The sequence below is a fragment of the Pangasianodon hypophthalmus genome, chromosome 23 (genome assembly GCF_027358585.1).
Source record: "Pangasianodon hypophthalmus isolate fPanHyp1 chromosome 23, fPanHyp1.pri, whole genome shotgun sequence".
Classification (NCBI taxonomy): Eukaryota; Metazoa; Chordata; class Actinopteri; order Siluriformes; family Pangasiidae; genus Pangasianodon; species Pangasianodon hypophthalmus.
This window is the reverse complement of record NC_069732.1, coordinates 8,968,881-8,995,625: the sequence shown is the minus strand read 5'-3', so window position 1 is coordinate 8,995,625 and position 26,745 is coordinate 8,968,881.

Here is a 26,745-nt window from a genome sequence, read left to right as displayed (position 1 = left end):
CCTGAGCCGACTGTAAATCACTAATTACCCCGGAGTTTAGCTGCTGATAAATGGTGAAATGAGTGATACATGCTGTAAGGCCATGCCTAATCATAAAGTGCGTCTTACCCAGCCGACGGCACTGACGGAAATAAAACGCTGGTGGAAGGCAGGAATGCTGCGCTTGCTTTGTGAGTACATGGCTTTTCCATCTTGCACCATGCTAAGGGCCAAGTCAGAGAGCAATAAATCAGACACATCCACCAGGCAAAAAGGATTAGAATTAAACATTAATGCCACTCCAAACCATACTGGCTTGGCATGTGCTGGTGCCTTTTAAATCGTGTTTTCTTTAAGATATACCACGAAAGTAAAATAGTTTTTTTTAAAAAAACACCTCCACATCTAGGTTGTATTTTACATAAGATGAATAAAGAGAGAACTTTTGGGATGTTTTTGCTTGGTCCTGCCAACATTGTAAGATCTGTTTATTGCAAGGTTTTTTTTTTTTTATTTAGCATTCAAAAGTTAGAATCCCAGGGCTGCCAGTTCCTATATATTAGCAGTGGAAAATATTCTGACCCTTGGCAGGCACGTGTTGCTTCAAAAATCATCCGAAATTACTGAGCACTCTAATTAGGGCTGACCACAGAGGAGTCAGCGGTGGAAAGTGGCTAAAGGAGAGAGAGAGAGCATGGCGGCTTTAGCAGCAGCGGGTCTACCAGGCCTTTACCAGCCCACGTAGTCATTAGGGGAAGTAGATGGAGGAGAAGAGGACATCTCTCAGGAAGTAGGTTTCACACCCTAAGGGAGAGAGGCGGGAGAGGGAGGAGACACAAAGAGACACTTGTAAAGTTTAACTGGCAGAATTACAACCGTTTTTACCATTTTCCATGTCATTTAATATTGGACTTAAAGCTATTTGGCAACTGATGTTATGTAATGTCTGCTGATGAATGGTCTTTTTTTCTTTAGTAGCCACAGGAGCATTGTAGTTCACTGAGATATTCTGGCATCTCTGGTTTATGGTGTGTTAATATTAGAATTTGGAATTGACAACGCTAGTTCCTATGTATCACTGTAGCTGAGACTGTGTTTTGTCCTTAAAAATCTTCAGTGTATTGCATTAAATGTTAGATCATCTCAGATCTTCCTCACCTGCATGTCAGAGACATGGGAGATTTAAGAGAACATGGAGCATTGAACTGTGGAGTTGTATCACAAACAAAGCCATATTGTGAATAGGCTTCAGGTTTCTCCATGTTCACAGACTGGGCAGGTGTCCAAGAGAGGAGTCTGAGATGCTGAAGAGCCTCAGTGCTCAGCCCAGGGCTTTAGCTCCAGCTTGAAGTGCTCTTTAGACAGGCTTCATTTAATTCCCAGCTTAATCTGCCCCTCCTACACAGGTAGCCACAGATAGCATTATCTCCTTGTGCAAGTGAGTCTGTCTGTCTTCATTCAGGGCAGCTCGCCTCCTGAAAAGCACAGAAAAAAAAATAGTGAGGCTCTGACAGGCCTCAGCGTGCTGCAGGAAAGTGCATTGCTAACACGTTTCCAGCCTCTAACAGACACAACAACATCTGGATTCTCTGGCCGGCTACATGTGATAACTTGACAACACCACAACGGACCACAGCTTTACAGTTCACGAGAAGGTGGAGTTTGTGAACTGTTTATGTATTTGCCTTTATGCATGGGTGTATGAGATTTTGAGTATACCCCCCCATGTAGCTCTTCATCGTGAGCTTTAGGGAGCAGTGATGGTGGAGACTGCAGCAGCATAACAGAGGCTGAGTAATTAGACTGACAAAGGCGGCTCTGTGCCTGGGCCGGGCCCCAAGGAGCCGGGCCGTCTGGGACAAGCAGGCTGCAGCGCGTCTCCTGCACTCATTGTGCACGGAGACTGGGAAGAGACGCACACGGAGAGCCGGATTTGGCATTCTTGCACACGCACACACACACACACACACACACACAGTGGCGTTCCCCCACTGCTAATAAAAAGCTTCTTTCCCACGACAGGCTGACAGGTGAGCCCCGGAGACGGCTACCCAACCACAGTGACACATGTCCACCTGCCACACACTCAGACACACACACACACATGGTACCTGCACTGAACTCTCTGGAGATGTACTATGATCTCCTCTATTGTACTCATGAATTTTGCCCGTATCTCAACCACTAGTTGTCTTATGGTATCTCAAGAAATAGAAAAAATCTATCAAGGTTAATAAACATATTAATAATAATAATACATTTACTTTAGGTGCACCTTTAAGAAAGATGACACATTACAAAATGAGAGATGATATTAGACCCAGACAAAATACATGACAGACAAAATACACAAGACAAAGGGCTAAACAACCCATTTCTGATGCTTTTTCCTAAATGGGAGAAAATAGATGTCAATCCTTAATCGTTCTGTTTATACTGTATGTATTCTTTGTTTAAGTAGTATTTCTTGACTTTCCCTCAAAACTAGTCAACAGTTTGGGTGAAGCCTTTCAGTCTAATGTTCAAATTAGGTATACTATTTTATAATTTGCGATTTTGGTCCTCTGCTCCTTATATCTCCATATAAATAAAAGACATCTCCTCTCCTCTCATGCTTGACCAGCTGTACTCTTAATACAAATGGCCATGGGTGTGAAAAGCCTGTTGTGAGAAATTACCAAATGCCATCACAACACTTGTACCACGTTGTTTACACCGAAACACATACGCTGTCCTCTCTGTCTGCTCTCCAAGCCTCAGGAATGCAGTGGCTTTCTAATGGCTTGGTCAGACTGTCAGAGCTTCATACACAGAGACAACACACAGCACAAGAGCAACTGCTGCAGCCTGGACTAACCTACACTGCAGCCTGCAGGGAGTCGATTGAGCTCTCATGCTGTGAACATGGTGTGTGCTTATGTACATGCTGAGCCCTGTTGATGCTTAGAGAAAACTTCAAGAGGAGCAATCATATGATGTGTGTGGAAATCATGTATAGACCAGGGGCAGCTGAATGGCCAGCACTGGAGAGCAGAGCATCTTCTCATAGCCTCCATGATGCAGTGTTTAATGGAACATTGAACATCCAGATTTAACACTTATGACATCTGCTTTTCCTTTACAGGATATAGGTGTTTGATGGTGAGTAAATAAGTAAGAAACCATCTCACAAATGTTGAAGAAGCCCAAGTCATACCTGACTGAGAGGCAATGGTCTATGCTACGCTGATCTGTGTATCTTTGCACCTAAAGCTGAATCTTCATCTCAGGGCTTAACAAAGATCAGCTGTGAGTGTCCAGGTTGGGGTACACACTGTTTATGATAGAACTTGTCTAAAAGGCATAATGAAGGAGCCCAATTTAAAATTTTAATTTTAACAAAATAAAATGCTGTGTTATCATACTGGAGCAAAGTGATGTAATTTCTATAAGCAGTGATTTACCTGAAATCAAATGGCCCTTTTTAAACCTTGTTAGCTCACATCCATGATCATATTTTGCACAAATCAGCAATAACATAAAAGACAATATTTCTTTATTCTGTAATCTTCAATCAAAAGCAAAAGAATTCATGCATACGCAAGCAGAGAAAGGAAAACAATAACCGATAATATAATGTTACGCTTCATCTGCCCTACCCAGCTACTGTTAAACAAATATTCTGAGCCTATTTCCCTGAGCCTGTTTCCCTTGTTACATTACATAGGAAAAACTTTTGACTTTCCATTTATAAGAGCCATCAGCTGTGTGTCTTTATTTATTAGATAGATCGCAACTTTTACATAAATTACAACCTTATGTTAATCTTACTGGTTAATCAGGCATTTTATTTATTTGTTTCAATTGAATATATTAAGAAATCATTCATAAGTTGCAGAACTCCAAAGAAGTAAAATCATCTCCAAACTTTGTAGGCTGACATGAGCCTAACAGTCAAGGCTTAGGCTTACAAAATGGCGTCCTCAGCACACCTTATGACTTATATAATGACCTTTTTTTTTTTAGCAGCCAGTAAATGGTAAAAACAACATAGTTTCTGTCATCCTCAGAACATTCCAAGAATAAACATTTACGACACATTTACAACACTTCCACTAATGTTATATGAATGTTCCTGGATATTAGGGTAAACCCAGTTTAGAGTTTCAACAAAATAATCACTTTGTTATAACTCTCCTCAAAACTAAGGTGTTTGGTGTTAAAAGGAGCGAACATTAGCAGGAGGAAGCATTGAAAAGCTGGACAGTTCATCTGAGATCTGGAGTTTCTGGAACTTCCTCACTCCTGTAAAAGAACATGCACCTTGAAGGTCATAGACAGATAACGGCATCAACAAGTTGTTGTGTAAGATAACGTTAGATGGATCTTACCCACAGAACCATACCATCCCTGCCGCAGTCAGACAGTCAAAGCCAGAGATATCAGACAGACTGCCAGCCCTGAGGGGCCTCTCACAGACAACCTCGACCTCAAGTCTCCAACCCTATGCTTGTGCGGCGCATAAAACAACAGGCACAGGCTGCAACAGGTTCTTTCCAGCTCTTTGAAAACACTTCTGCTTTGACACAGGCATATCTGGGCTGATTATGGCCGCATTTCAACACGTCTAGCCCGAGAGCCTGGCAGCCTGCCGCCTCCGTGCCCTATCTTTCCTGTTGCTCCTAGTTACTGAGGTTGCATGAAGGAAGGCAGCACAGCCGCAATTAGATGGAAATCTGTTTCCATGGATTTCTTCTCCTACTTTGAGCCTCTCCTTTGAAAAATAAGGCCCTCACTGTTTGTTTGTTGTTAGTCCTCTCTCTCTCATTCTGCGGAGACATGAATGATGAATTGTGCACTGACAGCTCTGTCTTACGGGAACACTGTAAATGAGTCTCAATCTTGCAAGCAAGCACATTTAGTAAGCATTACCATATTCAAAGGAAAGATTATAATCATCTTTAAATAGAATTGAGCAGAATGACCTATACTTCCCTTCCAGAGGAAATTAAAACATGGACTAGCCAAGCTACTCTTTAGGTATTTATGTGGAAAGCAATCTTTTCTAGTTTGTTAGAGAATTGGCCATGAGAGCAATCTCATATCAGTTGGATACTAATTGGAAATTTTAAAGAGTTACTAGAAACAAAACAAACCCTAAACAACAAAAGACTTCGATTAATGACAGAATAGCTCAATCAGCTGTGAGAGAGAAGCATTTAGCATGGCCTATAGTGCTGTATGTTGGGAAAGAAATGGGATTGGGGTGCAGAGTGACAGAGACATTGGCAGGCCAGTAATTCAGCTGCAATTACAAGGTAAGATAGGGCACCAGGGATGAATGTGATGGAGGTACCTGAGGCACACTTGACTGCCAAAAGCACAGCCCCAGGACACACACAGTGCTGTGCAAGAACACACTGTCACAACACTCTAAAAAATTATCCATGTGGCTAGTGAGAAAAGCTTAAAATAAAGAACAATTTCAACATAAAAAATTAAATTTGTTCCATGTACATATATTAGTGAGTTACAACTTATTTTATGAAGTTTGTCAAACTGAAAAGAATGAAATCTGTCTCAGCTTATTAATATATGGATTTTGAACAAACAGTCTTGCTTTCACCTAACAACAAAAAAATATTAAGTTAGGGAAACTTGAAAATCTAGTGAGTAAACTTGAAAAGCTGAGAACAGGGCTGGACCTTGTCTGAACATGCCAGAGCCAGACCACGCACGTAGGAGGAGAAGCAGCATGCGAACAGCAAAAGAACGAGTGCGAGTGCACACCTCAAAGGTACATGCTGAGGAGCCTAACTATTTGTGATTTGTTTCTATCAAACTATATCGGCACACAGTGCAAAAAAAATCATTGTCACAGGACACTAAATTTTAAAGTAACGTTACAGCTTGCCCCTTGCTAATTCGACCGTTTGAAAGTTGACTTCAGCTAGCTAGCTAGCGTCTTCTAAGTTAGCTACAGCATGCCCTTTGCTAATTTGGAGTTAGTGAAGTTGACCGCTAGCTATCGTGTGTCTTCAGTTTTCTTATGTTTTGTGTTACAGTGGCAGCCGAATGACTGTAATCCGCACTGAATGTTTGTAGCATTAGTTCAAACACTGCAAACACAAATACTAACACTGAGTTTGATTCTGTTGTAGAAGCGCCATTTTGTTGTGTTGTACTTTGAAGATTAACCGTGTTGCAGTAGCGCCATTTTGTTCATTCTTACGTCAGTGCTTGAACGATCTTGTAATGTGTTTGTACGTAAGAACATTTTTTATTTAACAATGTTTGTCTAGTGTCTAAATGTGTCTAAACGTGTCTATCACAGTTAGACCAATTTCATTGAATCTACAAATAGTTTGCCTTCGTGTTTCCACCAGAGCGTGATTCAATAAGAAATTATTATAAAATTGAAACTGCTGTTTTTTAAAATTTTGACAGAATTGAAATTAGTTACTATTACTCAAAAAATTAAGGTAGCAATTTGCATGGACGTTTCTGAGTAGACGGAAAGCAAAATAAATAAGATAAAACAGCTTAAATTAACTAATTTGACCACATAATATCATTAAGTTGGTTCAACTTTAAGCTTTTAGAGGACAATTCAAATCATGTTGGTCGTGCTAAACAAATTGAGTTGGGCTAACTAGAAAAGTCTCACAATATTTACTCAAAAATGGCTTGAGTTGAAATAACTTGAGAGATCCATGCAAATTGTTACCTTCATTTTTTAAGTTGAGCCAGTGTATTATTTTTTAGAGTGAGGGCTTTACTTCTGCTTTACTTCTAGCATGTAGCCAGGCGCATACATAAGCACAGTTATACCAGGCAAGACACCAAAAATCTAGCTACACTACTAATACTGTATATATATACATATTGTCTAAGTCATTGGATACTAAGTGGAAAGAGTTACTTACGCATATCTTACACTCGTCATCATATCTGTTTTTAAGTTTTCATTTTTATATAAAGGCCACAGATCTTGTTGGTACTACATAGATTTTGCTTTCAGTATCTTTACTATATTCCTTAATACCATAATATAACCTTAATATTATATACTGTATATGTAATTATTTAATTATTCTCAGTATTGAGAATAGGCATTTTAAGTGATGCCAGAATCATTTTTTTTGGTACAGTATCCCCTTGCATCTCTGATCAAACAGAACCCTGTTCCCACCTTTACAGCGATGAAGCAATCATTTCAGTAAGCATTCCATATCCTGAGAGTAAAGTAATAAAAAACAAACACCAAACTATTTAACAACAGACTAACAAAAGCATTACCAGGGTTTAAAAACAGTAAGTGGGTTAAATTTCAGTTTTACAGTTTGCAGTGAAAATGAACAATGCATCGCTGTATGCTTGCTCTGTTTTCCCCTCTCTCACTACTGCTCTTTATATTGGCTGTGCAATTATTTAAGTAACCCGGCCTTCAAATGAAGACCAGCAAGCAGGAGATAAGCATCCAGCCAACTTCTCAGTCAGTGAAGCATGCTGTTCTTACCAAATAATTATTACTCCTTGGCAAATGCCAAGAGTCTAGTTGAGAAGCTGCAATGTGAGAGGAGATGAGAGAAGAGGACTTAGCAGTTTAAAAGCCCCAAAATATGTATTAGCCACCACCACTGTGCTTTCTCTTTCTCATCTCCGTAACTACTGAGACAAGAGTGTTCACCAGTCTCCAACCATCAGTTTAGTCTCCCCCCAAAAACTAAATAAATACATTTGATTTGCCATGACTGCAGTGTCAATAAACAGGGCTGAGAGTGCATGGCATGCAGAGAGGCGTGAGAAAAGGAGGGCGGCCTGCCACCGCTCACACCGGGGGTTCGGCCCGGATGAAAGAAGCTGTCAGAAAAATCACACGAGGGAAAACATATCCACTCAGGCCGGCACAAGCCACCACTCTGTATGTGCTTCAGAGGGAAATTTCAGTTCAGGATGTACAGTCTAAATATCACCAAACGATCCTGTGGGTCTGCTAAACCTGTGACAGTTTAATCAGGTCCCACAATTATGCAAGTGTCTGTGACAGGTAATGGAAAACTTACCTATGCACACAGAATTACGCATGTGTATCTAAGAATATTGTGCTTTGGTAATGAAAGCGGCTCTTTGAAAGAGCAGGGATGATGGCGCGAGGTCAACACAGACCTGGAAGGGAAAGGGGGGATGTGAGGCATTCTGACAGCTCAGTGATCAAACATACAAGCCTCTCAGGTAGCAGGTCTGTCTGTCTGTCTCTCTCTCTCTCTCTCAGGCACCACCCGATCCTAGGTCAGGTCACATGCAAGCACACAGAAAAACAACCACATCCACACGCACAGTGCAATGCCACAGGGCACAAATGGCCCAGCTACTCTAAGCTCAAAGAAACATGCACTCTGATGTCCAAATGGATGTCTTACATGAAAAAAGCCCCCAAATCAAAACAAAACCAACAAAACAGAAGCGGGAACAGAAGAGGGAAGCAGAGCATACGGGACGGCCAGTCTTGAGACTCTTCGAGGTCTGCTGGTGACTCAGTGACTCAGTGATAATGTGAAAGGTCAGTGACCTTCTGAATGGGTTTTAGAAGGTGTAACATGATAAGTAGTTGCACTAGTTCTGTTGTCTGTGATCTAAAGGTGAGGAAACACTACGAACATGGTTTAGGACATGGTTTAAGCACTGGATTCAAGTGCCATTCAAAACATAACAAAAGGGTTAAAAGGTTCTTCAGGTTCCTTAAGGACTACAGAATGTAAGGAATAAAGCACAAGAGTGCTTGTTTTGCATCATGGCCACACCACACCAGCCTGTCATTGATTATTTTCTGTGACTGCTCACATTTTTCTATGACTGTAGTGCTTTATTCCATTTATACCATGGCAACTATCCAACAATTGCAGTTTTCTTTGTACACTCTCCCAGCCATGGATGACTGTGGCTTCCTCAGGATTTGAACTTGCAGTTTATCGACAATAGGGTGAACACTTTTCTGTTAAACCACAGGGGGGAACACTGTACATGAAGCAGGAATATATCCTGGATGGGATTCCAGTCCATCGGAGGACACCATGTGCACACACATTCACATCTTTGGGCCAATCCACATACTGACTTATTACTGGAATGTAGAATGAAACCGGAGAACCCAGAGGAAAATGACAAGGAAACAGGGAGAACATGCAAAACTCTGGATAGACAGCAACCCAAGCTCAGAATTGAACCAGGGACTCTGGAACTGTGAGGCAGCAACGCTACCTACGTCTCCACTGCACCACCTTCACTTGTTACTAAGCAACACCATCTGACCAATCAGAATTGAGTTTTCAACAACACCAAGGTATAATACAACACAAAGCATGCATGAAGCATGCTCTGTTGCACATCTGTATCTTAGAAACAATTAAACAGAGCTTTTCATACATTTACAGGCCAGAAGGGTGGTCTCTTACAGTTCTCTTACAACAGTGTGGATACAGTTGCAATCTTAATCGGCTGCAAAAAAAAAAAAAAAAAACTTCTGGCTGCTGGCAAATATATGTTGATATGAGCTGTAATGGAAATTATAATAATAGTTTCTACCAAATGAGTAGTAGTATTCAGCAGTGACTGTACATGGAGCTGTTATTTCATTGGCTATTAGGGGCTATGATGATTCAATCAGGATAATCCTTTGTTCTCCTGATAAATGTGATTTGGTTTGAAAATTAGTAGCCAGCTAGCAACACAGTTGTAGTCCAAATAAAAAAATTTAAAAAAGACCTCTGTACAATCATGACAAAGTGACTTCTGTATTATGTAAATGCTATTTCTAAATCAGTGTAATTTGGAAAAGCAACAAATACTAAGTGAAGGTTCAGTGGAAAATATATTGTAGTATTTTACAACCAAAATGCATGAGCACATCATGTTTATTAGATCATTTAGGTTGGCAGATTACACAGTGTTTATATTTACTATATTCTCTGACACACTTCTAGAATTCATATCCAGCTATGCCACCGGTAGTCACCTGTATGATAATCCAGGATTTTAATGTTTTCTTCACAAATTTAAGTTCACTACTACCCATAGAAGTGTTCATAAAGTTGTGCTGTATTCCTTCACATTTTGACATGGGTGCTCAGGTAACTTGTAGGTAAACATGGTCTTGTGTGTATGACGTCGGTGGGTAGAGGAGGGTAAACGTGTGTGTTTGAGGAGTAGAGTGGTTTGATGGTAAACAGGCCCAGGCTGATGTGGTGAAGACTGAGCCCTTACCGTAAGCTTTATGGCTTTCTCGGGTGACCACGCCCAGAAGTTGTGGTAGCAGACCTATAATTAGGAAACAAGATGATTAAAAAAGACAGGAGCTTAAGCAAGCAAGACTTGCGGCCAGGACAAGTTTCAGCGTAAAGCCGACCCTGTGCGTTCAATTCTCCAGTTGTCCCAGCGGTAATAAACGTTATTGATGTGGAACATCCTGACATTGCAATGTTAGCAATGCAAAGCAATGAGAGAAAAATCAATGTCCCCCAGTTTAAAAAAACAAGCTTAGCCAAAGCATACACAGACTTCAATCATAATGTTCAGAGACTGTGATTCTGAATACAAACAGAACAATCAAAATATGTCATAAAGATAGACCTCAACCTGTAGCCACACACAAAACCCAAAAGTAACAGTGTTCATTGTGTGGCTGAGTAAGGGTCCAAATTGGCCACACAGCAACATGAGACCAAACGTATCATTAAGCAAGACCAAGGAGAATTATCTTTTTTTTTTCTTTTTAAATGTAATCACCTATTTCAGCTTTGCTAAATGTCTATGGCTCTCTCATGATTCCTGTTTATGTGAGGGTTCAAAGAAAGAGAAGCCATACCCTCCTGGTTCCTCACTCTTCAGTAAACACTCTGTGCTGAATTTTTAAAAGCAGTTTTAAGTGTTTGCCAAAGAGCTGCTTTATCATAGCTGTAGGAAGCACTTCAGCCTCCTCATACACAGCATCACCAGTATTAATTTCAATTAGGTTAATAAATTATTAAGACCCAGTATGACACCTTACATCAGTTAAAAGAGGAACAGTCAAATGATCCGTGCTTGATAAAGCACAACAGAGTAGTTTCTCTGAATCATAACATAGTGTAAGAAATGTTAATTATCACACAGTATCTAGTTTAAATTGGTCCTCAGAGTAAAACTGTAAAAGTGGAATATAAATTAACCATAGTTCTGTGTTTAAATTAAGAGACAGACAGAGTGAGCTTAGCTTCTACAAAAGAGACAAGAGCTTCCTCAAAACATTAAAAGCTATGGAAAAGTTGCAGAAACCATCAATGTATTAAACATTGTCTTGTTTAAAACAATTTTACCAATTTTCCAATGGTTTGTATGAAAAATAAATGTGAAATCAATTCAACTCTTCAAGCATGTCTATTTTTCATCATCAGTGATGCTATGAACTTATTCATTTCCATCCTGCATTAAGTACACAGCATAGATATTTCTAACATTGAAATAACACCTAAAGTGCTGCATCAGCTCTTATAGTGCTTAGTTTTTCTTTAATTTTCCTGTAATCATACTCATGTCTATGTCAGATGTTTCTTTTCCTGCTCTGAATATCGTCCCTTAAAGTTTCACAAATAACAGTAGAAAGTTCGGGTAATATAGTTTGGGTTACAATTACATTTGTTCCCTTTGAGTAAAACCTATCTTAGTAATAAATACTGTCATTTCAGAAACCATAACTGCACATTTACAATTAATCCCAAAATTCAAATGTGAGTTGCAATAAGGCAGTGGAGCATCAAAATCAAATCCAAACTTAATTTAATCTTACCAAGATTAATGATGTCCTTTTTGGCTCAAAATTTTAAATTTTAAATTTTATATACATCAACTTTTTGTGCTCAGCTTAATTTCATTGATGAACATAAATATTTATGTTTATATAATTTAAGTCTATATGACTAATCCTTGTCAAAATGAGATAAAGAAAAATGACTTTAGGGTGTCTCATATGACTGCCATCTCACACCTGCCATTAGAAATAACCCAAAGCAAGAAAGGGGTTTTTGCATGTGTCTAGTTATGTAAATATTAGCATAAATTGAAAAATTAAAATAAAAAAAAAAAGCTGTACATAATCATTTGTCAGTAGGATCAATTTAAAAAATACAAAAATGTTATTTCTTTGGTAAAGATTATAATTAATCACTGACAAATAAGTGCACATATTAATTCATAATTTATTCCTTTACAATGATTTATGGTTACATTCTTTACACCAGACCGGAGATGGAAAGTTGAAATGTTGTAATGCACTGAGGGGAAGGCTAAAGCAGCACCACACCTTCCTGAAATTGTCAAAGCTGGATGCTTGCTGGTTCTTCACCAGATTTTTCAGCATAAACAAATGTAGATAGATGGGAGAATGGGAAATTTTAAACATGAACACACAAAAAAGGCAGAAATTCACAGGCAGAGATCAAGCAGCCCAGGAAGTGAGCGATGGGGTTGTTGGGAGGTGCACATTCAATGAAAAATGAGCAAAGCAAAGAACTGTCGGGATATTTTGAGCTCATCAGTCAAGCCCTCTGTGACAGGTTCAGCTGGACACAAAGGGGACACAGCCCTGACAGGCTTAATTAAAGAGAGACCTGGCCGGGTGCTACCTCCTTATTAACCTGTCTCCTCTGAGAGAGCCAGTCTGGAGCCAAACACTCAGACAAGCACCACCTACTCTCTCTCTCTCTCTCTCTCTCTCTCTCTCTCTCTCTCACACACACACACACACACACACACACACACACATATCCCTCTGATCACTCACAGGTACAATAGATTCCACACAGAAGGTTCCCATGCATACTCTCCTCTCCTTCTTAGGCAGGTTAAATCACCCACTCAGAAGGAAATAGGGCAGTCTTTGTTTTGTGTGTGTGTGTGTGTGTGTGTGTGTGTGTGTGTATATGTGCATGTGTGTGTGTGTTTCATTTTGCAGTGTGCTGGGGAAAAGGGCATGAAGCCGAGGGGTTAAAGGGGTGGAGAACATGAATGAGTCACCTCCAGCCACTAAGCTCAGTGTAAAATGAGACGTCCTCAACAAACTGCTGCTGCATGATAACTATCCTAAATATAAGGTAAAATCAATAGAACAGTAGTTTGGCATATGCAAATTATGCAAAGTATGCAAAGACACTGGCAGTTATAATGGAAAGGATGGATATACAAGTTATTGGAGAATATCTATACTGCATTTAGGAAGGGTGATAACGAAGGAACAATTGTGAAACCTCATGAATTATATTTCTTTGTCTAAAGTGCTACTTTTACACTCAGCTGTATGTTCCTCTTTGAAAGAATAGCAAGAACATGAAGAAAACATTTCTGAATACTTAAAAAAGTCTCTCTTATGCAGGTTACATCAGTTACAGTACATGCCCTCCACTATAAAATCAATCACAATTTAGAATTATCCAAAACTGCAAAGTTTTAGGTCAACAAATAGTGCAAAACTAAATTATATAATGAAATAACAGCTACCATTCCCTATCAGGACATTAGTTAACAATCTGTTTATAAGTAATTGGCTATCTATGTCTATTATGGCATTTTCTAAAATTAGTTAATGTATACTTTTATATATGCATTCCCATCTTACAAACTATGCACCTAGTATCACTTCTCACAACTATGTCTTTACCCATTAAGGTCTGAGTAAATCATTGGACTGTACCACTAAGGACTGCCATACTTCACATATTCATATTAGCTGCTATGCATTTGAATATCATTCAAAGGTGTGTGTCAGACAACACTTAATCATAGGTAATTACTGTAATGTAAAACAAAGTGCTACCTTTTTTTCTTTTAGAGATACTGAACTAATTATTGGAATGATTATTTTTGGGATGGGAATTTGGACCTTTTCCTGCTATCACTCTCACTATCATGTACATTTGCTTATCAGAAGTAGTTAGTTTTGTGTGGTTCTAAATCTTAATGTCAGTATGAAAGGGTATGAAATGCCGTAGCAGACTTTTAGTCAAACATCCAACACATGCAAAGTATTCAGGATATATTCAGAATGAATGTATAAGCTATTGCATATAATGCACCGACAATGTGTTTGAAACAGATACCAATACAGACACAAGCACGTGGCTCAATGTTCATGGCTTTTTTTTTTTTTTGGAAGAAAGCTTGCCAGAAAAAAATGAACAGCATCCTTAGTAACTTTCTAGTCAGGGTCACAGTGGTTTAAATTAGGCTACTAGCTGGTTTATATTTTGGGGAAAATAGCCTACTACATTTTTAGAAAATAAGGTACAAACAAAAATAATAACTCCATGACCAGCATTAAAACATTCCTGCACACATCTGAGGTTCAGGAACTGTTTGAGCCAGAATTCACAGTCCATGCTTTTTCCCCAGTGTTTTCCAGTGTTCTCAGGGGCATACTGGTAGGATTCTTATGTAATTAAATAAAAAAGAAGAGGAAAACACCCTTCATATTTACTTATATTTGATATTTGGTGCACTAAACAGATACAGATAGTGTTATTGCATTAAACGCCTAATTCACAGATCCCATTATGCCACTATCCCACTGTGGCTACCACCTCACCATGAAGAGTCCAAGAGAAAGGAGAGTTCTTGTAACTAGCTAGAACTGTCCAAGTCCACATTTCCTACAACATTTACCTGGCCTGTTTCTCTACTCCCTGTCCTGGGACAGGACCACCTGTCAAAAGCTCCTAGGATACACAACAAGAACCCCCAGCCTTATGCAGGCGGGGTGGGGGGGAGGGGAGTGGAGTGAAGTGAAGGGGTGAGGGGTGTGGAGTGAGAGATCTGCAGTGCAACCCGCAGGCCTAGACCACAGCCCAAAGCCGCTCATTGTGGTGGGACTGGCGTCACTGCCCTGGACGGCCCGCCATGGAGGAATAACTCAGCCCTTACTGTGCCTGAAAGCGCAGCTTCTGACAAAATATAAGAGCACATCTAGCACCCCCCTTTCTCTCTCTCTCTTTCTCTCTCATTCTCTCTCTCTCTGTTCTCCCCACATAGTCCTCAACCCTCCATGTCTGTTTTCATTTCCCCCAGTTGCCCACGGAGAGTGATAACTTTCCTCCACTGCTGGGCTTGCATTTCATTTACAACTTTTTATATGTGCATTCGGCACGTTGATGACAGCTTCAGATATTCTCTTCTTTCATTGCTTTGGCCCAAGCAAAAGCTACAGTACCATAACAGTTGCTGGAAAAAAAAGAGAAGGCCACAGGCTGCACTGTTTTCTGTGGCGCTGAGTTAAATTACAATCACTCACAATCATTTCATCATTTTACTGCAAAAACATCAAGCTTGAGTGGGAAGTCAGAATATTCAAACTCTGTAAGTCAACACTTTTTCATGGCAGAAAAAAAACGGTAAAATGACTCATGAATGAGTTACTGATTAGTGTTTCAAGGGCAACAATTAAGTCTCTGACTTAGACAATTATTACAAGAAATGTAAATATTAAAAAATGCTCTCTACTGTATGCAAACTAAAGTGGGCTGATGGTCAAAATATCATATTACAATACTTTCTTCATACACACTGTAAACTTTAATATTTAGGTTTTCTGAGGTTGTAGGAAGGCACAATGCCACATTTAAAAACAGTCTACAAAATCTATTATTTCATTTTCTTTAAGAAACTGTGTCTTAAATTGCACATTATGAACTAAAACTCAAAACTATTTACTATGTACTAAACTTGTTAGTGGATTTTACATAGGAGATTGGTGTAAATAGTAATGAAAAAGAGAAATTACATTACAGATGTATGTGTTGTAAACAACAGTGTCAGATTGTATTCATTCCTAACTAACACTAGCTATCTATCTAAACCAACAGAATTTGCTCTATGGCTGCCATCGGGAGTCATGTTTGATGTCACAGGTTAGTGCAAAAAAATTTAACTACATGGTTTCTTAAATATAGTTTTCTTAATTGTTTCTTAAATATGAGTTTTTTTTTACTGTACTATTTTTTGTGTCTTTCTGTTTTTTTCAAGTTTATGGGGGTTTATTTAAAACGATGGAGTCTATTCAAACATTTTAATTAAGCAGTGTAATTTACCGCAGCCTGAAAGGCGATTTTGTGCCCAAATTAACACTACCCAAGCACAGGTATTAAATTTGTAGAAGTCCATTTCTGCTGTTTGAAAACTAAAGAAAACTGTGATCTTATTATAATGTCTATAAATTATTCCAGTGGCGTTCAAAAAGCCAGTAAAAAAGTTAGTTTTTTTTATTCACATATATGTTGTTACAGTCTTTTTTTGTTCATATCATACTGAGTAAACAGCTTTTAATAGGCATTAAACTTGACACCTAATTATACAAAGGTGTGGCTAGTTTCAGTTTAAACTTCTTGAGATTCTCTTGGGACTCCCCACAGCTACTGGAACAACATAAACATGCAAAACTTCACTATTAAAACTTAATTATTATTGTTTCCATCACTGATTTTTTTTTTATGATCTCAATTACTCTTTGTAAATCACCCACAAGTTTATCAAACTATACACATATTAGTGCTCTTTATTTGGGAACTAAACTAAGACATCAGCAAAGTGCATCATAGCATAATTTATCAAGAAACAAAATAATATTATAATTATTTGCCAGCATTAACGCAAACTGGCAACATCTTTTCTTGCATGTCCTTGGAATTTAGCCAAGTATGACACGGCTGACATTGCTCTAGAGGTGGAAGTCACTGCCTATCAGACAGTTTCAAAGAGATTGGACTATTCAAAATTGTGACATACCATCTTCAAAACAGAAGCTTTAATTTCCAAACATTCCACTGTGCCTTTCCTGTATCTGTGTCTCCACTTTCAAAGCAGAGCGTCAATGTAAAACAATTATCTAAAGCATCTCCAATTACAGCAAGAATGGCTTATTACCATATCACATTGCAAAAAAGATAACATTGGCTAGAAAGCAACTGGCGGCCACTGACTGCTGTAGGGATAATGAAGTCATGTATGGTCAAATACGTACACTTATAGAAAAGTCACATGATGGACATGTGAAATTTTCACATGGTTTCATTTTTCACATGTAACAAACTTTTCATATTTACACATGATTCACTTTATTTTCACCTGTAGGGCATGTGGTTTTCAGATATGATTTTCTCACACAAATAAATCTTTTTCACATGAGATCACATTCTTCACATGACATCACCAAGAAAAATGAATAATCCTTCATATGGTGAAGCTATCTCTAAGGAGACATTTATTTAACAATTATGGAAGGAGTCATGAGTGCCAGTGCTCTGTAATAGTCAGCTTTCTTCCAAGGTAGAATCTTCAGGTTTGTTGGTGAAATAACAAGCTGTAGTTTTTTTGGCTTATTAACACCAAGAGAAAGAGAGAGAAAAAGATAGGCATATATATATATATAACAGAAGTGGTAGCAGGAATGAACCTGGTTTACAGACATTCAGTTAAAAAACATTAAATGTAACCATACACATAAAAATGATTTCTCCAATAATAAATTTTTAAAAAGAAGTAATTCGTTGGCAAATTTTTGTGGTATAAGAAGAATAAAATACTTCAGGGTGGTAATATAATCAAAAGTTAGAGTTAGGGGAGGGGTTAGCATGCATAACTCCTCTTATCACATCATTCATGTAAAATACTTTAAATTCCAAACACATCACCCACGTTCATTCAAATTCACAAGGATTTTGTGCTGAGATCATGTGGAGGGATATGAATGAACTCAATGATGAAATTATTATGATGAAATATTATTATGATTATTATAAATGTAGTAGGTAATACATAAAGAGAGTAATAAGTGTCTTTACAGCATGTAGAGGGTGAGAACAAGAACCTTGGATACAGTTCACACAGGTTCCCATATAATTACAATAGAGTCAGGTGACCTGATTTTTGGAAAATGACAATGACAAGTGGACCCTGGGGGAATGACGTGGTTCAGAGACAGAACTGAAGTGTGCTCACGCTTGGTCTTAAACCATACAGGATTATCATGAGTCACCAGCCCTGACACAGCAGCCATGCTGACTCACCCACATGGATCAAATGGGTCAGCCAGTTGGAACAGAACGTCTACCCCCATGGGGCTCACCTGACAAAAAATGATAAACTTCTTTGAAAGCAAGACAAAATCAGACCAGATAGACTCCGACCACTGCTTACATAATTACATCATTTTCCTTTAAGCTTTTAACCATTACACTGACCATAACTTCCTGATCTGTCCTTGTTCATTCATTACGCTGCATTTTCTAACCAAGAGGCTGGATTTGGTTTTGAATGAGTGAAAAGGAAGTGGTATTGAATACCAGTGCGGTGTGAAGGTTAAGTGCTGGGTGGTAATGAGCAGGACGAGGCAGGCTGCTTTACAGTGCGATTCCCACTGCACTGGTATAGAGTGACTGCTCTTAAAAGGGCAGCATGTGTTCTTACACAGAGCCCTATTCAATAAAGCCTAGCTCAGCTTACCCCTGCCTTTAAACACGCTGTGGAGTGTGAAGAGGGCCACACTCACAGATTGCATGGCCACCTGACTCTTGACACGTCTCTCGTACACACACAGTCTGCTAATGGGTGTCACCATGAAGTTCCACTCTGATGACCTTTGTCATGCTTTATGGTTATATTGACCATTAACAATGAACAATTATCAGCCTGAGGCTACACTTTTAGTTCGAACTTCCAGTTTAACTCAGTGGTTGTAAAGTACGGCAAATTCATTAAAATACACACTACACATTTTAGATTTTTAGATTTTCATTTACTTGAATCTGTGTGAGCTAGGATTGAGTGCAAGTAAGTTGTCATACACTTACTTTGAAATGATGAAAACTAAACTAAATGTGTCCTTTAACAAGTAACTAAATGGTCAAAAAGTATATGCTCAAATTTTACTAGAATAGTGAATTGTATGTATGAGCAAGAGGGAAGATAGCAGTTTCCTCTAAGTGTGTTACGCTGCCTTGTACCTGTAGCATGAGCGGCAGTTAGAAAAGATGCAGTTAGCTGGCCCACCTACTAGGCCCACCTATAACTGTAAGTTTTATGTTACTTAAGTCTTCTGATCACACTGACTATTAATTTGACTGCTTAGAGGAAACTGCTTAAGAGTTTGAGCCTGTTTCAACTTTTCATTCTTTAAATAAAAATTAACAAAATAAACTTGTTGACCATTTTAAGCATTTAGACTAATTAATGAGCCACTTTCAAGTAAATTAACTAAAGCATGTCAGTGAAGATCTTATGAGCATACTAATAAAAATAAATGCAGACTTATATTCACTTGCTTTTGTAAAAAACTGTAAAATAGAGGTACAATTTACCAAAAAAATTTTCACCAGAAAAACCCAAAGGGGATGCAAACATAGTGATTTTGGGTTAGTGGACTGTTTTCTGCAGCCACTTGCAGCTGTACCTACATTCTAGACTAGTTTGAACATAAATGGCCACTATGTTCATGTTTACAGACTTCTAAAAATTATTGATTGCTCCAAGTTGAATAGTTTCAGCATAGCTTTAAGTTATAACTCTTCCCTCTTCCGCCCAGCTCACAGACACCCATGATTGGCTAGTCTTGCTCTGATTGACACCACCCCTCCCACCCAGAGAGCACAGCCAGTTTTGCTCTCTTGGCTCCCTGCCATGGCTTGGTGTGGCATTGACTGGAGCTACTCTCAATGTATGGTTTAGGATCCACTTTACATCTTGACTTACATTCAGCTAGAGGGATTCTAGGTACTTCGTATATGTCAAATGTGTTCAAAGAATTGTTTAACATAATGTTTATGACATTCGTACAGCTCTGCTGCAATATCTTTAGTTAATACAAGCGTTTCCATAATGTTTCCAAAGTGTTGTTTATTATGTATTACTGCAGTCTCACCTTTTTAGAATCTGACAAATACATTACTGAATGTTGTAGGAATTTTCTCTGTTAGCTGGGCAGGACCATGTGCTCATTGTCTTGGTGCATGGTGGTAGATAGAGCTGGATGTGATGCTGTGGCAGAATTTAAACTGTGCCACATGTGAAATTAATGAGCCGAGCTTGAGTTTGATAGACATGGACGTGTGCACATACAGGTCCCTGTGCTACCTAATGGCAGCCATCGACCTCTGTGAGAACAGCACTGTACACACGGCCCCAATCCCCGCGGTCCCTTCCAGGCCTGATAGCATCGCAGACAGGGTGTGTGCTGGAAAGAGTGTGTCCAAGAAGCAGAGCTGCATGGCGGCCAAGCTGCAAGAGCTGATAGAAAGGTCAGGAGCTGGCCACAGAATCAGAGCCACAGAGAACAGGCTCATGTCAGAAAAGCTTTCTCTAATGGCTTTCTCTCATAGAAAGGTTTTAAGAGTGAAAATGGAGGAAAATGACTCATTAGATATCACTGAGAAAAATACAAGATGAAACATATATTCATATTTTGGCCAACTGTCAAATACATGCAGATTAGGTGAAATCAGAAAGTAGAAATATAAAGTCAGAAACCCATGTTTACCCAGGTTTTTCTTTCCCAACATGGAAAGATTGGAAAGATTTCTAGAAAAGCATACAGTTTGTCATCTGAAGAAAAAGCTGTTCTCGTATATTAACAGAACACTTCTTGAGCGCTACACTATTTAAAAAATTATACAGAAGACAAGCAAAAAATACTGGTGTGCAAAAAAATTGTACCAATACAATTCAGTACCAACACATCTAGAGGGCATCCAGTCTGGTAGGAAGATACATGTTTGTATCGCTGAAAATTTTCCATTTCTCTTTTAACTCTCAGTATTCTATTGTTGCCTTTGACCATATTATCCATCACCATAGTGAAAACTTTTCGCACAAACTAGATGCTTCTTCACCTGTCTATATATTTTTTGATACATTTCTCAAAAACTATATAGGAAAAATGGATTTTAAAAATAACTGCACAATCACAACCATAAGCGTCTGGAACAGCTACAAATTTGCCAGGAATGAAATGCATGATTCACACAGACGGTTGGAGGACACAAAACAAATGTTTTGCAATAACTAACCCTTGCTCTGCAAGGAGTGTCCAAGATCTTTATAAGTGTCTCCAACATTGTTGGACATTACAGGAAGAGTGCTGTCATTTGCTCCAGGAGGGGTTAGACCTAATAATATGGGGTGCTTATAATTTTGCAGACAAAAATAAGGAAATCCTATATATTTGTATATATTTGTGCTTATTATTGTGACACAGTTTATAGATTACAGAGTGCTTACTCTGAGTCTTTAGACACTTTTTCTCCACCAAACTTTAACATTTATGCAATGTCCTTTGTGTTGATCGTCCTAATGAGCTCCATGTTGTTAAGCAGAGAACTGAACCCAGTGAACTACAATAAACTGAGCTGGTGTCATATACTGTCACACACACACACACACACACACACACACATTGCGATTGTTGTATGAAGGATAAATGCTGAAAATTCTTTTGAAGGATTCACAGACTGAGTGAAACTCCACATGTATTTATTTAGCACTCAGTGGGGCGAGCTAGTTACACTGCCATGGAGTTCTGCAGAGAGAAGTGGTTGTAATTTAATAAGAACTGAGGCTTGAGGGCCACTTTAATTAAGCTGTTTATGAGAAGAGGCACATATAAAGTGGAAAATATAGCATGAGGTAAGTCTTTTAATAGCTTCCGTAAAAAAAAAAAAGGCAATGTTCGTGCAGCACAGAATCATGTTCACAAGACAATCCAGGTAATCCAAATTGCTTACATTGTCTTCTGTGTTTTAAATGGAAATGAAGGGACAAATACAAATAATTCTATTCTGATTTGAGTGTGAGTCCTTTGCTCGGTGAGAGGACAGGAATACTGGCTCTCTCTGAACGCATCATCATTTAGCTACAGAGAACACTGGGTTTTCCTAATTTTCTTAGGTTTAGGATGGTCAAAAATACACATATATGAAAACACACAGAATGAAGTACTGACAATAGTATCTGCGGTACTCATTTGTTTACAAGATTAAAATGCAACATCGCTGTTACAGGATTGTGGTTATTACAATTTAATATAGCTGTAAAGAACTAATAAAACAACAGTTGTTGTAATAACAGTGTAATAACTACAGAAAAAAATACACCAATACTAATTATGCCATTATAAGAGCTCAAATATATTTTCTTATCTGTTTTAAGGATAACAAAATTGATGAATACAAATTATTTTTTAACATAAACAAATTGATGAATACAGATTTATTTTTCTGATTTGAGTGTAAATGTGCATCTTTTGCTCTGTGAGAGGACATGAATAGTTGCTTTCTCTTGTTGTTGGGGGTGGGGAGTGTGCATGAATTCAGTCCTCTCTCTCACTAGATGGAGCTGTGTGCTTTGCAGACATAGTGATGTGCAACTCCGTCCACAAAAAAAAAAAAAACCAAACAGCAAATCCAGAAGCTCTTTTGTGCACGCCTGAAATGAAGGTGTTCTGAAACAGTTAAAACTAGTCAGCAGACGACATGGGTGGAATACAGAGACGGGTGGACTCGCAAAATAATGCAAGAAAAAATATTTAGGCTTCAAATCTCATTCATCTTTCACAGCATGTGAATTAAAGGCGCGTGCGTGGCGACTGTGTTTATGCAGACATTGCCTTTAATTTCTTTCTAATGGCTTTGAAAGTGTGTGTTTACAAACATATAGCAGAACCCTGAGGTTTATAAGGCACATACTGGGGAGAAAATGACAGACTCCATGGAGCGTTTACGAAACGTGCAACAACACACACACACATACACACACTCACACACTCACACACACACACACAAGCTTAGGAGTGCATACACTCACAAATGCAAACATACTTCTGTACATGGCACATGGTTCAACCACACATGTTTTAAATGCATACTGGAAAATCTTTGAAGCAAAGCTTCATCCTTAAATAGCACGCTTTCCTGGTTAGTCCTGTGCAAACGCCTGCACCGACAGACACAAACAAGGAAATAATCACAGAGAGCTGACTTACTGCCACCAAATACTCCTCCACAAACAGCATGTGAGGTCTGACAGTGACCATGACGCCCCTAAAGTTCAGAGCATCCATGATTCCACGTATGGCCTACTGTCTTTACTCACACACACACACACACATTATATATATATATATGTATATATATATATATATATATATATATATATATATATATATATATATATATATATATATGTTCTGCATGTTGTGCACGCTGAGATTTTTTCTGCTCACCACAGTGGTAAAGAGTGTATTTGAGTTAGCATAGCTTTCCTGTCAGCTCAAACCAGTCTGGCCATTCTTCTCAAACCTCTCTCATCAACAAGGTGTTTCTGTTTGCAGAACTGCTGCTCACTGGATGTTTTTTTTTTTTTTTTTCCATATTGAAGCTCTTGACCTGAATCATTGCATGAATGAGCAGGTGTACAGGTGTTCCTATTAAAGTGGCTGGTGAGTGTATGATACTGATACAGATTGTACATGGTACACATGCATCATTAACCCAGTAATTTGCAAGACCAAAATGCAGCATCACTATTATTGTATTGCTGTTTTACTGTTTACATTATAGTATTATGATATTATACTAATAAAACAACCATTTTTTTGTATCTCTTATAACGCTCTTATAACCAAATAAAAATACACCCACACTTATTCTGGCATTCAAAGAAATCATATCAATCCCATGTAAAATTATGTATAGAGAGAATATGTGTAGCGTACAAAGCTTTTGAAAAAAGGGGGGAATGCCAGAACGGGAGCTGGTTTGCATTTTACGGAGGTACATCCACCGCCACATGGGACTGCATAACAGCCATGACTCAGAGCCTTGCTGTTTACAAATTTAGCCTCTTAAAACCTTAACTTAATGCAACTGTGACTGAGAAACATGTTTTTTATTTCTTTCTGGCGGGTTGAATCCTCCGAAAGCCAACACTAAAACCACCTCCGTATTTATTGTTAGTTTAATTGTCCTTGGATTCAAATAAAACCTTTGTTTGGAATAGTTCAATTCAAGCGCCACCTCTGTTTGGATTATTTTAATTCGAGCCCTAATTGAATTCACATTCAAACAATTCACATTCAAACAATAAAATTTGTGCTTTAAAAAATATATACTCTGAGGTTTTCTGGATCTCATCAACACTGTACAGGTTATAGACCTTGTTGGAGAGCATCGCTGAATGTTCGCTCTGACAGTAATACTGGTTTTAATAAGCAAGCCAGATTTCTGTCATAGTGTCATGTACTACAGCTGGCTATGCCAATATCCTGATATAACCAACACAAACAGAAGAATGCAGTCAGCCTTGAACTGTAGCCATTTATAAAAAGAAAAATTTCAGGGGTTCACTGAGGGTACATTGGGTTAAAATCATAAAGAGACATTTTACTGTACTCATTTCAATCCCTCATCTCTCATCATACATCAACTCTGTCTGGTTCCTTGTTATTGTTTTTATGGAAAGGTGAGCTTAATACATGCAAAACCTAGACTAAAATATTTCATATATTATTTTAAATAATTCAAATATTTGGCAGGTTCATATTCTACAATCAAGCTTCTCATGAGGACAATAGGGTACCATTAGAAATTCCTTGTTTTACTGTTTAGTGCATTAAACAGAATGTAAATAATACGCAGCTTGCAAACTATTTCTGGAGTTGTTTAATTCTAGCTAGGTAATTTAAGTCACCTAACTCTGAATAAATATTAAAGAAAAGACCCGTTGTTATTTTTATGGATCATGGCAATAACAGATATGGAAAAATCTGGCACAGAATTAGTTTAGATCCAAATGAGAGAGCAGGCTATCAAACAAATGACTAGCTAGTAGCAAGATAAGTTAACCAGGTAATGTTAGAAGATAGTCAGCATCATATCTTTAAGCTAAACTATTCAAGTTACCTAAATTACATCAATTGACTGGTGTGGTAAAGGAATTCATGATGCAGGTAACACAATTATATTTTAATTACAAGACTAAGAAAGTTAAGAAATGGTACAACCCATTGTAAGGGTATTTGTAAGAACGTAATTTTGTGTGTCTTTCTGATATACCCAGGAAACATATTTTAGCGTTTACTATTAAAATTGTTTAGCAGATTTTTGTCCGTTAAACTTCAAGGTTGTCACTGGATCCAGGCCTACATTCCTCACTCATGAAACTATGTAGATTTTCCTATTAGTTTCACTGTAGTTACTGAATAATTCATAGTATTGAATGCTATTCTTTAAGGTGAATAACTGAATAATAAGCTGGGAGTTTAAGAGGTTAAATAATAAGCTTCTAATATTGTAATATTATTAACATATAAGAGGTAATAGTTATTAACAGAATGAATTGTAGCAATTTTATATTTGATTTGAAATATTATTTTCAAAACCCCATGTCTGATTATAATCTGGTGGATAGCGTGCCTTGTTGAGCTCAACATGGATATCCGTGACAATAGACAATGTTCTCAGGTCACTAGATTTTAATTAGGAGAGCATAAAACATAGTTTCCATAGATAAACTAAGCCCCTTTATGGAACAGTCCTGTAGCTGTAGAAACAACAGGTCACGTCCTAAAGACAAAATTCAGTCTGTCTTTGGCTACAAAACACAAAATCAGTGTGTTTTTCACAGTATGTTTTCCCCAAACCCATCTGGATTAAATTAGGTGTAATATAAAAAGCTCATTCAAATATAGCGAGTGTAGATGCATACTTGGCACTGTTTAGCTTCACTCTCCCACTGCCACTTTCGGGTCTAGACATTATATTGCAAAATGGCTCACATGCAGCAAATACAAAAGACTGCAGGAGCACCAATGTTACCATCATTTATAGAAGAAAAAATGTCTACCTGGTTGGAGGAATTGGTGCACTGTATTACGTCTGGGTTACGTCACCTAATGAAAAACAAATGCTGGCACTGGAATATATCTCCAGTGTTTCATTATTGACTAACTAGGTCAATATGGCCTATTGTGCTAAAGGAAATGGTGCCCACAACACCACACTCGCTGTCAAACCCAGCAAGTCTACGCCGCACGCCAAAAAATGTGGGCTCCTGCCATCCAGGCAAAGGCAAAGGCTATCATGGTAATGATGACTGGGCTGAAATAGTGGACTGACCTAATATCTTAACCAGTTACATTTGTGAGAGAAAGAGAGCCAGAAACCAAAAGAGAGAGAAACTGTGAGATAGAGGTGAAATGAGAGTGAGCACAGTCACGAGCGAGGAACTGAGGTGTTCCTTTCTTTGCCAGAATGAAGCTGAGCAAACTCCAAGTCCCAGCTGAAGGAATAGGGATCTGGACAAACACTTGTTTCATATCCTCTGCAACACACACACACAGTCAGAGATCCAATTGCCCATTTCAACATTTCAAAAAAAAAAAAAAACTGTTTAAAAAAAACTTAGCACTGTCCTGATTCAGTTCTAAATCAAAAATGAAACTAAATGAAGATGGGCTCATTTAAATAAAAAATGTAACCTATAAAGCATCAGTGAGATTTATTTATCTGATTTCATTTACATCCAGAAAATTGCCATTTAATTGAAATTGCACTTTCGAAATGGAGTCCAAAATCTGTGTCCATACTCTGAGTCGAAAAGGACTTATTCCTTATATAAAAGGTACTAATTTCGAATTAAATATTATAAATATATATATATTTATCGGAATAGTTACTCAAACAAAAGTATGATAACCAGATTGAACAAATCATGGTTTTA